The sequence below is a fragment of the Podarcis vaucheri genome (genome assembly GCF_965113315.1).
Source record: "Podarcis vaucheri genome assembly, chromosome: W".
Taxonomy (NCBI): Eukaryota; Metazoa; Chordata; class Lepidosauria; order Squamata; family Lacertidae; genus Podarcis; species Podarcis vaucheri.
Genome location: NC_138757.1, coordinates 16007327 through 16023582, shown reverse-complemented (window position 1 = coordinate 16023582; position 16256 = coordinate 16007327). Strand labels below are relative to the sequence as shown.

Sequence of the window (16256 nt, the reverse complement as noted above, 5' to 3'; positions counted from 1 at the left end):
TGCCTGGCGTGCTCTGGTCCATGGGGTCACGAAGAGTCGGACACGACTAAACGACTAAACAACAACATCTTAGCTCCATGTTTTCGAAACATGGGGCTACAAGTTTATCAGAGCAAAATGAATCTTTACTAACATCCAGTATTAAACAGAGCGGTAGATGGTCGCTGTCAACCCTCTCCACCACTTTACATTCCCGTGCTCTGCTCAAAAGGTTAGATGACACCAGGACGTAATCAATAGTGGAGGCTCCCATGTTGGATATAAATGTAAATTCCCCACTGGGTTCTCTGTCGACACGACCATTTAATACAGTCAAATCCAGATTGTTGGAAAAACGTAGAAGGCATAGGCCTGAGTAATTGCAGCCCTTGTCTTTTGAGAGCCTTGGGGGAATAGAATGGGCTTCTTCAGAAATGGGAGGTACGTCATGAAAATGAGCATATAACGCTTCATCTGATTGGCCAATTCTGGCATTTAAATCCCCAGCCAGCAGCACTGCCACAGCAGGAGTTTGATTCATTAGCTCATCGACATAAGATTCTATCCTATGCCAGAGATTTTTGATAAGCTGCTTGCCTCTTTGGGGAGGGGCATATATATTAATCAATAGAAGTGTGCAATATCTGCATTTCATTAATAATGCCATGGCCACACTGCTCAGAGGCTCCAGCTCGACGAAAGATGCTCTCAGCCTTGTGGATATTAGAATGCCTAGCCCACCCTTAACTCGGCCCCCTTTGTTGCTTGGTGAACCTGTGAGCGAAAATGAGGCAAAACCATTTACATCTAAATCCCCTGTTAGCCATGTCTCTTGCAAGAAGACTATATCATGATCTTGAATAAAATTGACAAATGATTGGTCAGTCGCCTTGTTGAGCCAACCAGCAATGTTCCATGATAAAAATTTAAGATTGGCTTTATCACAATCGAATCTTTGTCAATTATTAGCTAACGCACTTTTAGGGTTTGTCGCTTTATGTATCGGACGCCTATCATCTTTGTATGGCGGGCTATCCAGCCGCTCTATGATTTCAATAGGTGGATGCAAAGTGCTCACGTTTGTGAACACTGGATCTTTATTATGCATAAATTCCTTCTGGGGATATTCTGTTGTGGCCTGATTTTGGCCCAATTCTGTTTCATCTAGGTATCTCATTTTGTCCCATACGTCTTGTGGGGTCACCTTAGGGATATTTCTCCTTCGGGGGGGGGGTGATGGAGTACTCTCCTTGAAGGGTGGCACATTCTCTCTTGGTGGAAAGTTAATCTCCGCTTTGATCTGAAGGTTACGTGTTGTGGTCTTTTTTTGGTCCCCCTTGATAACCTCGTTGCCTGAAGCTCTCTCGGCCAGGTTTTCTCTTAGCTTATCTAGTCTTCCCAAGATGTCAGTTTGTATTAATGGTGGGAACATCCAGAATTGGTCAATTAGGATATTTTCTTCCATAGTAAAGAAATCCTCACCTTTGCTTGCAAGGCATTGCGGGTTCTGTTTGTCAGGCCAGAATTTTGAGAGTTGTTTCCCCTTTTTAAGATTTGCCTGCTTAGTTTTCAAAAGGGGGCTCAAAGGAGCCTTATTTTCAAAGAGCCTAAGTATTGTTATCCGTGCTTTTAAAAAGGCAGGTGTCAGGGAGCTGCCATCGGAAGGACAGGAGGTGGAAGGGCTCACAGAGGTTGGGAGAGACTCAGCAGCTGAAGAGGGAACCAGCAGGGGGAGAGGAGGAGCTCCTAGGGAAAGTGAGCAGGAGGGATGGCTCAGAGACACTTCCAGCGAAAACAGTGGGGAGGTTTCAGGACCTCCTGTAGGGACACCCACTCCTCGCCGGAAACTGTCATGCTGAGAGTCCAGAAGACGTGTTTCCGTTAAGGAGCTTTTATGTTGGAAGAGCTTCCGAAACTGTCGGAATCTGCCAGCGACTGACGGAGCCATGTTTAAGGGGCTCCGTTACAGACAGAGGTTTGCGGACTTGACCAAACTCTGAGGGACTTGGATTTTACGCACAAGCAGCTCATCATCCCATCACAGCATTCCGACAGTCCCTGAAAGCAGCTTGTGCAGGAGAAGGCATCATGAGCAACCCAGCTGGAACCGGAGAAGCAGGAGGAGCTGGAGCGGGTCCAAGCCTGGAAGAAAGGTACCGGGTGTTGGAGGTCCAGCTAGCGCTGCAGACGGCGAGGCTCGAGGAGAGGAGGGCTCAGGATGCGGAAAAAGGGAAAACCACCCCGCTCGCCAGAAAGGTGCCAGGATTGGTGCAGAAGTTTGGGGGGGGAGCCCAGGAACTATCATGCCTTCAGGACAGAGATGCAATATGCCCTCAATCTGCAGTTCGATGACTTTCCCGACGAGGAATCGCGAGTGGCATTTGTGATTGGGCATCTCGAAGGGGGGGCGAAAGACTGGGTTAGGCCCCTGATGGCCGCAAATAATGACATCCTAAAGGACACGATGAAGTTTTTCGGGCCATGGACCTAATGTTTTCAAGCGATATTGAGCAGGGAGTGGTACGCAGACAGTTAATGGCTTGCAAACAGGGGAGCCGATCTGTCCGTGAGTACTGGACTGAGTTTACCATGTTGATCCATAAATTGGGGTGGGATCTATCGCGGAACCCATACAAATGCTCTTTGAAGAAGGGCTTTCGTCGGCGGTGAAGGACGAACTTTCCCGGGCGCCCAGGGCGGAGTCTATGGACCAGCTGACCAAATCCGCGCTGACCATAGGAGCACGCCAAGAGGCGAGAGCCCTGGAGAGGCGGGAAGGGAAGGGGGAACGTTGGAGGGAGTTTCGCATTCCAGAGATCCCAGAGCCACTGTTCCCGCCAGGAGAGCCGATGGAAATTGGAACAGCGCGCGCGCGCGCAGTTTCAAACCCCAGTGAAGAGCGGAAGAAGGAGGGGAAGGGCGCCAAGAAATGTTATCTCTGCCAACAGCCAGGTCACTTTGCCAGAGTCTGCCCCCAAAGAAAGGAATGGCAAGGGATGGCGGGAGCTGTTGGGGAGAAGGAGGAAAAGGTCCCAGAGCAAGTAAAAGCCAACGCCTGGCTGCCACCGTCGGGGCACAGCAGCCAGGCCAAAGAGCAGTGAAAGTGCCCACGCCGGAACCTCCTAAACCCGCCCTAGTGATAGAGGTGTTACTAGAGCTGCCAAACGGACACCCACTAAAGATAAAGGCTCTATTGGACTCAGGCAGCTCCTGTAATTTTATGAGTAAGGAGTTTGCAGCTAAACACCAGATACAGACTATCCCTTTAAGTAACCCTTTGCAGGTGACCACGATCGATGGAAGGGAGCTGTTGGGAGGAGGAGTCAGCCAGCAGACCGTCCCAATGATAATGAGGGTAGCCAGACACACTGAGCTAATAGCGTTTAATGTGGCTACCTTGGGAGGAGCTCCCGTCATTTTGGGAATGAGCTGGCTAGCATTACATGATCCGCTAGTGGGCTGGCATCAGAGAGTGGTCTCCTTTGGGTCAGCACATTGTCTAGAACACTGCAAAGAGGGGGAGGCTCAAGGAGGGGCCAAAGCCACTCTAGCAGGGACGGAAGTAACGGAGAAAGGGAAGGTGCCCCGACAATACGCCGACCTGAGCAACATCTTCAGCGAGAGGGAAGCAGATAAACTACCTCCGCATAGACCCTTTGACTGTCAAATCAACTTACTCCCTGGGGCGCAGCTCCCAGTAGGCAAGCTGTACACCATGTCAGACAGGGAGATGCAGGAGTTAAGGGAGTTCATTGACAAGAACCTGAAGAGAGGTTTCATCAGAGAGTCCAGAGCGGTGGGTGGGAGCCCAGTGTTTTTTGTGGATAAAAAGAACACGGACAAGCCGAGGCTGGTCGTGGACTTTCGGGCCTTAAATGCAGTGTCAGAACCAGTGACTTTCCCTATGCCCAGAATTGATGACATTTTGACAAGGGTCAGGAAGGGAAAGATTTTTACTAAACTGGACCTGAGGGGGGCGTACAACCTGATACGAATAAGGAAGTGGGATGAATGGAAAACCACCATGTTCACCCCTTTAGGGGCATTTGAATATCTCGTTATGCCTTTCGGCCTACAAGCAGGTTCAGCGTGCTTTCAATCGTTTATGAACCACGTCCTGGGGCCTTTGCTTTACAAGAATTGCGTGGCCTTCTTAGATGACGTGTTAGTATATTCAGAGAATGAGGAGCAACATGTGAAAGACGTCAGGGAAGTGTTGGGGAGACTGCAAGCGAATCAGCTGTGGGTGAAGCTGGAGAAGTGTCAGTTTCATACCAAGGAGGTGGAATTCCTGGGGTACCCCTTGTCGGACAAGGGATCGGCCATGGATCCTGGCAAGGTCCAAGCGGTACTGGAATGGAAAACACCGAAAACGAAGAAGGATGTGCAAAGATTTCTAGGGTTTGGAAACTTCTATCGGAAGTTCATCAGAAACTTTGCCCACTTGACGGTTCCCATTACTGACTGTCTCAGCAGTAAGAAGAAATTCGTTTGGACGGCGGAGGCGGAGCGAGCTTTTGAGGAACTGAAAAGAGCGTTCGCTTCCGAAGAACAGCTCCTGCATGTGGATTTACAAAAACCGATGAGAGTAGAGACGGACGCATCGGACCGGGCGGTGGGGGCGGTGCTTCTGCAGCCTGGGAAGGAGAAGTCGGAATGGAGACCGTGCGCCTTTTTCTCACGAAAGCTGAACAAATCTGAGAGGAACTACACGGTGTATGACCGAGAACTACTCGCCATTCACGAAGCGTTCCGAAGATGGAGGCACTTATTAATTGGCGCACAACATAAGGTGCAAGTGTGCACCGACCACAAGAACCTAGAGTATTGGAGAACGGCACGAGTACTCAACCAACGGCAAGTGAGATGGGCCCAGGAGTTCTCCAAATTCCACTTTGAAATTTGTTACGTGCCAGGCCCAGAAAACGTTAGGGCGGACGCCCTCTCACGTAAACCTGAATATTTGGAGGGGGAGGGAGCACCTGAAGAGAGACATGTCATCCCAGAGGACCGCTGGGTGTGTGGGGCGGCTTTGGTGGGGCAAAGAGAACTGGTAGAGGAAACGCAGAATGATGAATACGCCCAGGATAAGCTCAGAGGTCTTAGGAGGGAGGGAGAGGAACCAGGGGGTTTCGAGGAAAGAAACGGGGCATTGTATTACAAAGGGGCACTGTATATACCCGAAGGAGAATTGAGGGGGAGGGTACTCAAGCAGTTGCACGACAGCCCCACAGTGGGGCATTTTGGGCAACACAAAACCATGTGGTTGGTCACCAGGGAATTTTGGTGGCCCAAGGTGAGGGAAGATGTACGGGAGTATGTAAGAGGGTGTGAGCAATGCCAGCGAGCCAAAGGGGAGAGGCGGGCGCCGGCGGGGCTATTAGAACCGTTACCCACACCAGAACGACCATGGGAGGCAGTGTCGATAGATTTTATGACTGATCTGCCGAAGTCCAAGGGGAAAACAGCCATCATGGTCGTAGTAGACCTACTAACAAAGATGTGCCACTTTGTAGCCTGCTCGCATGCAGTCACGGCGGAAGAGACAGCGAAATTGTTTGTAGAGCACATTTTTAGGTTGCATGGAGTCCCCTTGAGGGTGGTCTCAGACAGAGGGAAACAATTTACGTCCCGGTTCTGGAGGAAGCTCATGAGCTTACTGCAAGTAGAGGTCAATTTCTCGACTGCCCGGCACCCTGAAACCAACGGGCAGGCGGAAAGAGCAAACGGTATCCTCCAGCAATACCTGAGGTGTTATGTCAATGACAGAGAGAATGATTGGGTAGAAAAGTTAGCGCTGGCAGAATTTGCCTACAACAATGCAGAGAATGTGTCCACAGGGATGAGCCCCTTTTTGGCTAATTATGGGTGTCATCCCAGGGCATTTCCAGGGGGAGGAGGGGAGAGATGGAGCGTCCCGGCAGCCGAGCATTTTGTAGAAGAAATGGAAGCAATCCATCGTCAGCTCCAGCTCAACTTAGAAAGGGCCAAGGAAGAATACAAGAGGCAGGCAGACAAGAATAGAAGGGAAGGTGAAACCATAAGGGTGGGAGATCAGGTGTGGCTGTCAACCCAAGGGTTGCCGTTCAAAGGGGGTTGTAAGAAATTAAGACCCAGAAGATTGGGTCCCTTCAAGGTCATTCAACAGGTCAACCCAGTGGCTTTCAGGCTCCGGTTACCGAACCACATGAAACTGCACCCAGTATTCCACAGGTCGTTACTGTCACCGTATAAGGGGGAACGAGAAGGGATGTCCACATGGGGACCAGTCATGGAAGAAAGGGAATGCAGCAGCCATGTGGCAGAAATAATTGACTCCAGGTGGAAGGGTGATCAGGTGGAGTATTTGGTAGCGTGGGAAGGGGAACCGGAGTCAGAAAACACTTGGGTAATGGCAGAGGATGTCAATGACGAGGTTTTAATAGAAACGTTCCATCAAAGGTTCCCAAGGAAACCTCAGCCTGTGGCGAGGTTCCGGAGGGAATACTTTGGTACCACCGACGAGGAGGAGGAGTTGGAAGGATTCCCGGACTCGGAGGGGGAAGGGGGAATGGACTCCGATGAGGAAGGGTACTTAGAGACCAGGAACCGCAATGTGATGGCCTGGGATTCTGATTCGGAGGATGAAACAGAGGAATCCCAGCCTGCACAGGAGTCCCCACCTCCAGGGCCGGCTGAACTGGGGCAAGGCCTAGATGCTGAGGAGCCTGCACCTGTGGCAGTGCATCAGGAGCTGGCCCCAGGTGAAGCCCTTCTGGCCCCAGAGGGGCTTGATGACTCAGTGGCCACAGGTGAGCCTCCTCCAGGGCCCAGTAACCCTTCGGCCTCTCCTGATCTGCAGAGGCTTAGGGCAGAGAGGCGAAGGGAACTGGTTGCCCCCAGGAGGAGTGCTCGCCTTAAGGCCAGAGGAGGCGGGGCTCCTGGGGGTCGGGACCGCCCCTGACCTTGGAAGAGGATAAAAGCCCAGTCAGGCCGGCCCCAGGTTGCGGGAGCAACGTTGTTGTTGGCTACGGACCTTCCTGTGTTCTTGATCCCTGCTCGGCCTCCTGTTCCTGACTATCCGGTACGCCTGTCCCCTGCTCGGCTTCCTGTTCCTGACTATCCAGTACTCCTGTTCCCTGCTCGGCCTCCTGTTCCAGCGTTCCTGTTCCCCTCCCGGCTCTCTGCATCGGACCTCGCCCCTCTTCGTGTGGACTCTGCTACACTCACAGTACCTTACCCCCGGGACCAGCACAGTTTGCTCCCGCCACACCCGCACTCCCCCTTCGTAGGGGTGCGTTCGGGAAGAGCCAGAGGCCATGGCTGACCAGGCGGCTGCACTGGTGACTTTGGCCCAGGAGAACCAGGCCTTGACTCACACCGTGCAGCAGCTCAGTGACGCGGTTGTGGCACTTCAGCAACGCTTGGAAGCCCTACCGGCTCCTGGGGCCGGCGCCCCGGCGCCTGGCAAGTACCCAGTGGCTTTGCCTGAGAAATTTGATGGAGCCCCGGCCAGCTTTCCCATGTTCCTGGCCCAGGCCAAGCTGTATATTCAGGGGCGAGCCCGGAACTTTCCTGACGACCGCACCAAGGTGCACTTTTTGATTAGTTTGTTAAAGGACCAGGCGGCCAAGTGGGCGTTGCCGCTACTCAGGCAAGACTCCCCCTTGCTGGCAGACTATACGGGGTTTTGCAATCGTTTGGAGGCCGCGTTCGGCAACCCCCAGAAAGGGAGTCAAGCCAACCGGGCGATTCGGTGTTTGAAACAGGGCAAGTCCACGGTGGCCGCATATACCACGGAGTTTCAGCTGTTGGCACAGGACTTGACCTGGAATGATTCGGCACTGCGGGACCAGTATCTCGAAGGGCGTCTCAGAATCAGAAGGCGGATGCCCTGTCCCGGAAACCTGAAGACAACGCAGACACGGTACAGCAAGCAGAACCCACCACGATCCTACCTCCGGCTGCATTCCTGGCCACCCAGGAGGCGCAGCCATTGCAGGTTCGGGTGCGGGAACAGCAGCGGGTCGACGCTTGGGCCCAGGATCGTCTCCGGGAGCTGGCTGAAGGGTCCAGCCCACAGTATCCGGGGCTGGTCCTGCATCAGGGCCTTCTGCTGCACCACGGTCAACTGTACGTCCCGCCAGGGCCACTACGGCTGGAGGTTCTCCGGATGGCCCATGATGCCCCAGCAGCGGGGCACTTTGGTCGGTATCGGACCACCCATCTGGTCAGTCGTGAATTTTGGTGGTCCCGCCTGAAGGCTGACGTGGCTCGCTACGTTGCTGGTTGTGATGTCTGTCGTCGCGCCAAGGGGCCTACCGGGCGACCCCCCGGCCTACTTCAGCCATTGCCAGTTCCACCGCGCCCTTGGCACACGGTTTCGTTGGACTTTATAGTGGACTTACCCTCGTCTCGTGGCTGTACCTGCCTTCTGGTTTTCTCCGACCATTTCACCAAGATGGTACACTGTGCTCCCTGTCCATCTGTACCCACAGCCAAGGAAACTGCTCAGCTGTACCTTCAGCATGTCTTCCGCCTGCATGGACTACCTGAGTGTGTGGTGTCCGACCGGGGAGTTCAGTTCACATCCCGGTTCTGGCGAGCATTACACCAGACCCTCGGGACAGAGGTCTGCCTCTCGTCAGCCTACCACCCACAGACCGATGGCCAGACGGAACGGGCGAACGCGGTGCTGGAGCAGTACCTCCGGTGTTACTGCAGCTACCAGCAGGATGACTGGGTCGACCACCTGGCGTTGGCGGAGTTCGCCTATAACAACGCGGTGAATGCGTCCACCCAGCAAACCCCGTTCCAGGCCAGTTATGGTTATCATCCACGGCTGTTTCCAGAGGTGCTGCCGGCATCCGTGGTCCCGGCGGTGACGGAGTGGCTTCAAGAGCTCCAGTCCCAGCAACAGCTTTTGGTGGAGCAACTGCACCAGGCCAAGGAAGCGTACAAAGCCCAGGCCGACCGTCACCGCCAGGTGGGGCCGGAACTTCGCGTCGGTGACCTGGTTTGGCTCTCCACTCGCCATCTCCACCCCTCTCGACCTTCGCGGAAGTTGGACGCCCGCTTCACCGGCCCGTTCCCTATCGTAGACCAAGTCTCTCCTGTGGCATTCCGTCTCCGGTTACCCGCAACCCTGAAGGTTCACCCGGTCTTCCACAGGTCCCTTTTGAGTCCGGTGGCCCCACCCAACGAGTTCCACCCGAACCGTCCCCGACCGCAGCCAGTGTTGGTTCGGGGAGAGCCTGAGTACGAGGTGGAACGCATCCTGGACTCCCGATACCGCAGGGGAAAGCTACAGTATCTCATTGACTGGAAGGGGTACGGACCGGAGGACCGTTCCTGGGAACCAGCGGCCAACGTCCACGCACCTGCCTGCCTCCGAGAGTTCCATGCGACGTACCCTGGCAAGCCGGGTCCGGACCCTCGGTTGAGGGGGGGGCCTGGGAGGGGGGATGGTGTGATGGTCTGGGATTCCGATTCGGAGGATGAAACAGAGGAATCCCAGCCTGCACAGGAGTCCCCGCCTCCAGGGCCGGCTGAACTGGGGCAAGGCCTAGATGCTGAGGAGCCTGCACCTGTGGCAGTGCATCAGGAGCTGGCCCCAGGTGAAGCCCTTCTGGCCCCAGAGGGGCTTGATGACTCAGTGGCCACAGGTGAGCCTCCTCCAGGGCCCAGTAACCCTTCGGCCTCTCCTGATCTGCAGAGGCTTAGGGCAGAGAGGCGAAGGGAACTGGTTGCCCCCAGGAGGAGTGCTCGCCTTAAGGCCAGAGGAGGCGGGGCTCCTGGGGGTCGGGACCGCCCCTGACCTTGGAAGAGGATAAAAGCCCAGTCAGGCCGGCCCCAGGTTACGGGAGCAACGTCGTTGTTGGCTACGGACCTTCCTGTGTTCTTGATCCTTGCTCGGCCTCCTGTTCCTGACTATCCGGTACGCCTGTCCCCTGCTCGGCTTCCTGTTCCTGACTATCCAGTACTCCTGTTCCCTGCTCGGCCTCCTGTTCCCGACCATCCGGCGTTCCTGTTACCTGCTCAGCCTTCTGTTCCAGCGTTCCTGTTCCCCGCCCGGCTCTCTGCATCGGACCTCGCCCCTCTTCGTGTGGACTCTGCTACACTCACGGTACCTTACCCCCGGGACCAGCACACGCAACCAGTGGAGAGAAATATTCGAGACGTCGGAAGATGAAGGAGGTTCTTTTCGAGGTTTTGACTCCTCACCGCTCATAGAAGAGGGGGCGGGAGGGGGTGAAGGGGGCCCTGGAGGCGAGGTGGATGTCAGGGAACTGCCATCGGAAGGACAGGAGGTGGAAGGGCTCACAGAGGTTGGGAGAGACTCAGCAGCTGAAGAGGGAACCAGCAGGGGGAGAGGAGGAGCTCCTAGGGAAAGTGAGCAGGAGGGATGGCTCAGAGACACTTCCAGCGAAAACAGTGGGGAGGTTTCAGGACCTCCTGTAGGGACACCCACTCCTCGCCGGAAACTGTCACGCCGAGAGTCCAGAAGACGTGTTTCCGTTAAGGAGCTTTTATGTTGGAAGAGATTCCGAAAGCAACCACTGTCGGAATCTGCCAGCGACTGACGGAGCCATGTTTAAGGGGCTCCGTTACAGACAGAGGTTTGCGGACTTGACCAAACTCTGAGGGACTTGGATTTTACGCACAAGCAGCTCATCATCCCATTACAGCAGGTCTTGACCTAAAAATAAGCTTGGCCAGGTTCTGATCCCTAAAAGTGGTCAGTGCTCTCACTGAGTGACCATCATAATGTAGATATTCCACCGAGGTGATATCATTAAAATTAACCGTTCCTGGCAGTATGTCATTTAGGCTAGATACAAAGTTCATTATTCGCTGTTTCCCTGTAAGGAAGCCCTTAGGCTTCGGGAAGTTCGTGAGTACCAGTTTTGGGGGATTTAGGATCAAATTCCAATCTCTTTCCTGACTGGAGGCTTGCCAGGTCTGAAGGGGGGTATCATCTCTACTAAACGCTTCTTCTTCCCCACTGTTCGATTTGCTAAGTGTTTTATTGCCTTCATAGGTAGAGGCCTCTACTTCCGCAGCATCAGGTTTATTAAAAAGTTGGTTATCCAAGGACTGAGTTGTTACTTCTGCCTTCTCACTTGCTACTGGAGTCAGCCTTGGCGAGCCCTCCTTAGCCGGTTGCTGTGTAACTACCTTTGTTTCTCTCTTTTTACCCTTCTTTTTGCTGCCCCGTGTGGTCGATTTATTTGGGGCCGAGGGAAGGAGTTTAAACAATTTCTGCCAATGTATGTTTCGATTACTGCGGGTATACTTGGCTTTCCTTGTTGTTTTAATATTTTTACTTTTCTTCACTTTTACCCTTGAGTTATGTCTTTGCAGATTCTTATTTATTACTGGTTTGTTCGTCCCCGCTAGCTCAACTGTTTTATGTTCTTGTGGCATATCATTTAATTTTATCTCTTTTAATTGAGATGTGAAATTTTCTACTAACGTCAGCAGTAGCCCATTTGTTATTGTTAGATAATTTTTTATGTTGGCTAAATCAGAACTTATTGCTAGGGAATAATCCAAAGGGCGACCGTCACTCAATTCTGTTTGAGAGTATTTTGGAGTAGGTATCTGGTTTTGATGGGTTGATGTAATTTCTTCCGTGGGCAGCTGTTCCTTAGTAATAGAGGTATTTCCCTCCTGAAGTTCCTCGGCTAAAGCTAGTTCTTGCGCTAGGCTGCATGGGGAGTTAATATTTCCAGTATCTTGGTATATCTCTTTAAAATTAGACGTCCAATCAAGAACAGTAAGAGAGGGGGGTATTACTTCATCAAGAATTAGCTCTTTTTGTGGACTCTTACCCTCCTCCATCTTAGGAAAGTAATTTGTGATTTTGCTTTGTCTTTTACCAGGGCCCGGGGGGCTGATTGCCGAGTCAGGCAGTATACCCAACTCCTTGTATGTTCTTCTAGTAAAAACCATGGTAAAAGTGGTCTTGATATAGAGAGAGGGCAGTTTACCCCAGGTGCGACTGCCTTAGATTGGGGGGCAAGTGGGGGTATCAATCTATATTCCCACCTGCTCTCTGCAACAGCTTCCTGATGTGCTCATCAACAGCCTCAATATATTTCTCTATTTTGAGTTCTCTGCTTTTAGATCTTGGCAATTGTCCTAAGCCTGTAGTTTTCACCTCAATCATGCGACCAGCGCTGTTTCACAAATGCTGCAACCTAGTCAGAATATAATAATAAAACAATGCTGCCAAAGAGACAGCAGTAATAAAACGGCTAAAAACTACATTAAAATTAAAATTGCCTTATTTAGGCAATTTATGTGCAGCTGGAAAAGGATAATAGTGGAGTTTGGCTATAGCGCATGTACAGCTATGATAACCTTGTATTTCGGGTCCTAGCTTAGTCTTTAGAGGCCATCCTCCACCGCCCTATACTGAACGAAGGATATCCAAGAGCCCCAGAAGGGAAACTTTCTGTGGGCTGGTTCGCTGATTCCTTCTAGGTAGTCTTTCAAAGGCCTACCACATAAGGCAGGGCACAGAACGATATCTTGCTGAAGCCGGTTTTCCAAACCTCCAGAGGGTCCTATCCGATACACTGTTGTGGAGTTATTGTGTAGATTAAAAACTTCCTGTAAAAAACTCAGGGTGCCTTCACCAGGAGTCTCTGAGAATATAAAAGCTGGTCTCCTCGAAACAGTTTATTAAAATGAAGAGTCTTTCCAGCTACAGCACTTCCTCTTCAACTAAGCAGGAATGTTGTCCCCAGCTAGTTCACACAGCCCCCCAGCTGGGCAGGGGTCAGTCAGTTCAGTTAACCCCCGAATCTCCAAGCTTTATCTTTCGCTGTGTTCAGCAGAGCTGGGTGTCTATGGGCCAATCTCAAAGCAAAGCTCACAGTCGTATCTCTCCTTACCCTCCTTCTCCAGGCACCGTTGGTCGGGTAAGCAGTTCACAGTTCTGTCTTTAGACCTCTTCTGTCTCTCTGCTCTCAGTTCAGGCAGCAGCGTTCTCTCCTCTTTGGCAGCCTTGACTGGGCAGCTGATAAGGAGGGAGGGAGCAGGCTGGGACAAGCTGAAGCTCGCAGAGCCGACAGGAGTTATAAAAATGTTCAGAGTCTTTAAAATGTTTTCCGTTTGTTAAAAATTGGCATCCGGAGGGCAATTAAGATAAGGTTTTAAAAATAAAAGTGAGCGCCGGAGAGCGTGACTTGCCTCGGCGCCATCTTGGTCCCTCCTCCAGTCCGAGTATGAAATCAGTAAAGGGGTCAGACAAGGTCGCCCCCTATCCCCCTTAATTTTCATATTAACATTGGAAGTTTTATGTAAACAAATTAGGGAAGAAAAAGAAATAAAAAGGATTATGCTGGGAAATAGAAGTTACAAAATGAGGGCATTTGCTGACAATTTAATTATAACTACGGAGCAACCAAAACAGAGTTTAAGAAAGGCGTTGGAAATAATATATGGCTACGGTAAAGTTGCGGGGTTCAAAATGAATTTTAATAATAATAATAATAATAATAATAATAATAATAATAATAATAATAATTTATTATTTATACCCCGCCCATCTGGCTGGGTTTCCCCAGCCACTCTGGGCGGCTTCCAACAAAGATGAAAAATACACTAAAATGTCACATATTAAAAACTTCCCTGAACAGGGCTGCCTTCAGATGTCTTCTGAATGTCAGGTAGTTGTTTATCGCTTTGACATCTGATGGGAGGGCGTTCCACAGGGCGGGCGCCACTACTGAGAAGGCCCTCTGCCTGGTTCCCTGTAACTTGGCCTCTCGCAGTGAGGGAACCGCCAGAAGGCCCTCGGAGCTGGACCTCAGTGTCCGGGCAGAACGATGGGGGTGGAGACGCTCCTTCAGATATACTGGACCAAGGCTGTTTAGGGCTTTAAAGGTCAGCACCAACACTTTGAATTGTGCTCGGAAACATACTGGGAGCCAATGTAGGTCTTTCAAGACCGGTGTTATATGGTCTCGGCGGCCGCTCCCAGTCACCAGTCTAGCTGCCGCATTCTGGATTAGTTGTAGTTTCCGGGTCACCTTCAAAGGTAGCCCCACGTAGAGCGCATTGCAATAGTCCAAGCGGGAGATAACCAGAGCATGCACCACTCTGGCGAGACAGTCTGCAGGCAGATAGGGTCTCAGCCTACGTACCAGATGGAGCTGGTAAACAGCTGCCCTGGATACAGATTTGACCTGTGCCTCCATGGACAGCTGTGAGTCCAAAATGACTCCCAGGCTGTGCACCTGGTCCTTCAGGGGCACAGTTACCCCATTCAGGACCAGGGAATCCTCCACACCTGCCCGCCTCCTGTCCCCCAAAAACAGTACTTCTGTCTTGTCAGGGTTCAACCTCAATCTGTTAGCCGCCATCCATCCTCCAACCACCTCCAGACACTCACACAGGACCTTCACCGCCTTCACTGGTTCTGATTTAAAAGAGAGGTAGAGCTGGGTATCATCCGCATACTGATGAACACCCAGCCCAAACCTCCTGATGATCTCTCCCAGTGGCTGCATGTAAATGTTGAAAAGCATGGGGGAGAGGACAGAACCCTGAGGCACCCCACAAGTGAGAGCCCAAGGGTCTGAACACTCATCCCCCCCCCACTTTCTGAACACGGCCCAGGAGGAAGGAGCGGAACCACTGTATGACAGTGCCCCCAGCTCCCAGCCCCTCAAGACGGTCCAGAAGGATGTTATGGTCGATGGTATCAAACGCCGCTGAGAGATCCAGCAGAACTAGGAAACAGCTCTCACCTTTGTCCCTAGCCCGCCGGAGATCATCAACCAGTGCGACCAAGGCAGTTTCAGTCCCATGATGAGGCCTGAATCCCGACTGGAAGGGATCCAAATTGTCCGCTTCTTCCAGGCGTGCCTGGAGTTGTTCAGCAACCACTTGCTCAATCACCTTGCCCAAGAATGGAAGATTTGAGACTGGGCGATAATTGGCCATCGTGGCCGCATCTAAAGATGGTTTTTTAAGAAGCGGTTTAATAACCGCCTCTTTCAGCGGGTCTGGGAAGGCTCCCTCACGGAGGGAAGCATTCACCACCCCACGAAGCCCATCGCCCAGTCCTTCCCGGCTAGCTTTTATAAGCCAGGATGGGCAAGGATCCAGGAGACAGGTGGTTGGCTTCACTCGTCCAAGCAGCCTGTCCACATCCTCGGAGGTAACAGATTGGAATTGATCCCACACAACTTGACTAGACAGGACTCTAGCACTCTCCCGCCCTGGCCCTGCTCCCACGGTGGAGTCTACTTCTTCCTGAATCTGAGCGATTTTATCTGCAAAAAACTTTGCAAAATCATTGCAGGAGATCATGTGTCCCGTACTGGGCCCAGATGTCGCAGGTGGTTCCGCTAAATTGTGAACCACCTGAAAAAGTCTCCTGCTGCTGTTTTCTGCAGATGCAATAGAGGCGGCAAAGAAAGTCTTCTTTGCCGTCGCTATCGCCACTTGGTAGGCTCGATGTTGAGCTCTAACCTGTGTCCGGTCAGATTCAGAATGAGTTATCCGCCACCGGCGCTCTAGCCGTCTCAACGGTTGTTTCATTGCCCTCAGATCCGTGGAAAACCACGGGGCTGTCCGGGCTCCATGCAATCGGAGAGGGCGCTTCGGAGCCAAACAATCAATAGCCCTGGTTAACTCCACATTCCAGCGGGCCACCAGGGAATCAGCTGAAAGGCCATCAACATGGGATAAAGCATCCACTACCACTCTCTGGGAACCATTTGGATCCATTAAGTGGCAGGGGCGGACCATCCAAATTGGTCCCACCTCCCTGCAGAGGGGGTGGGTCGCAGAGAAGTCCAGTTGCACCAGGAAGTGATCTGACCATGGCACTTCTTTCGTTTCGCTTTTACTTAGTGTCAGATCACCAACATCCATAGAGGTGAACACCAGGTCTAAGGCATGTCCACGGCTATGGGTTGGGCCAGACTTATTCGAGAGCCAGTGTGGTGTAGTGGTTAAGAGCGGTAGTCACGTAATCTGGGTAACCGGGTTCGCGTCTCCGCTCCTCCATATGCAGCTGCTGGGTGACCTTGGGCCAGTCACACTTCTTTGAAGTCTCTCAGCCCCACTCACCTCACAGAGTGTTTGTTGTGGGGGAGGAAGGGAAAGGAGATTGTTAGCCGCTTTGAGACTCCTGAAGGGGAGTGAAAGGCGGGATATCAAATCCAAACTCTTCTTCTTCTTCTTCTTCTTCAGGGACAGCCCCATGGAGGCCATGCTTTCCACGAAGTCCCAAGCAGCCCCTTGTAAGGTCGTGTCGGCATGGGTGTTAAAATCCC

General features: G+C 52.2%; 1 long non-coding RNA gene across 1 annotated transcript; it reads left to right on the top strand.

Annotated features, from left to right (window-relative positions):
- The first annotated feature begins 715 nt into the window (after positions 1–715).
- On the top strand, positions 716–11249 carry LOC309523356. Its single transcript, XR_014215325.1, has 2 exons — positions 716–1620; positions 10650–11249. It is a non-coding gene; the product is annotated as an uncharacterized lncRNA (long non-coding RNA).
- Positions 11250–16256: the final 5007 nt, after the last annotated feature.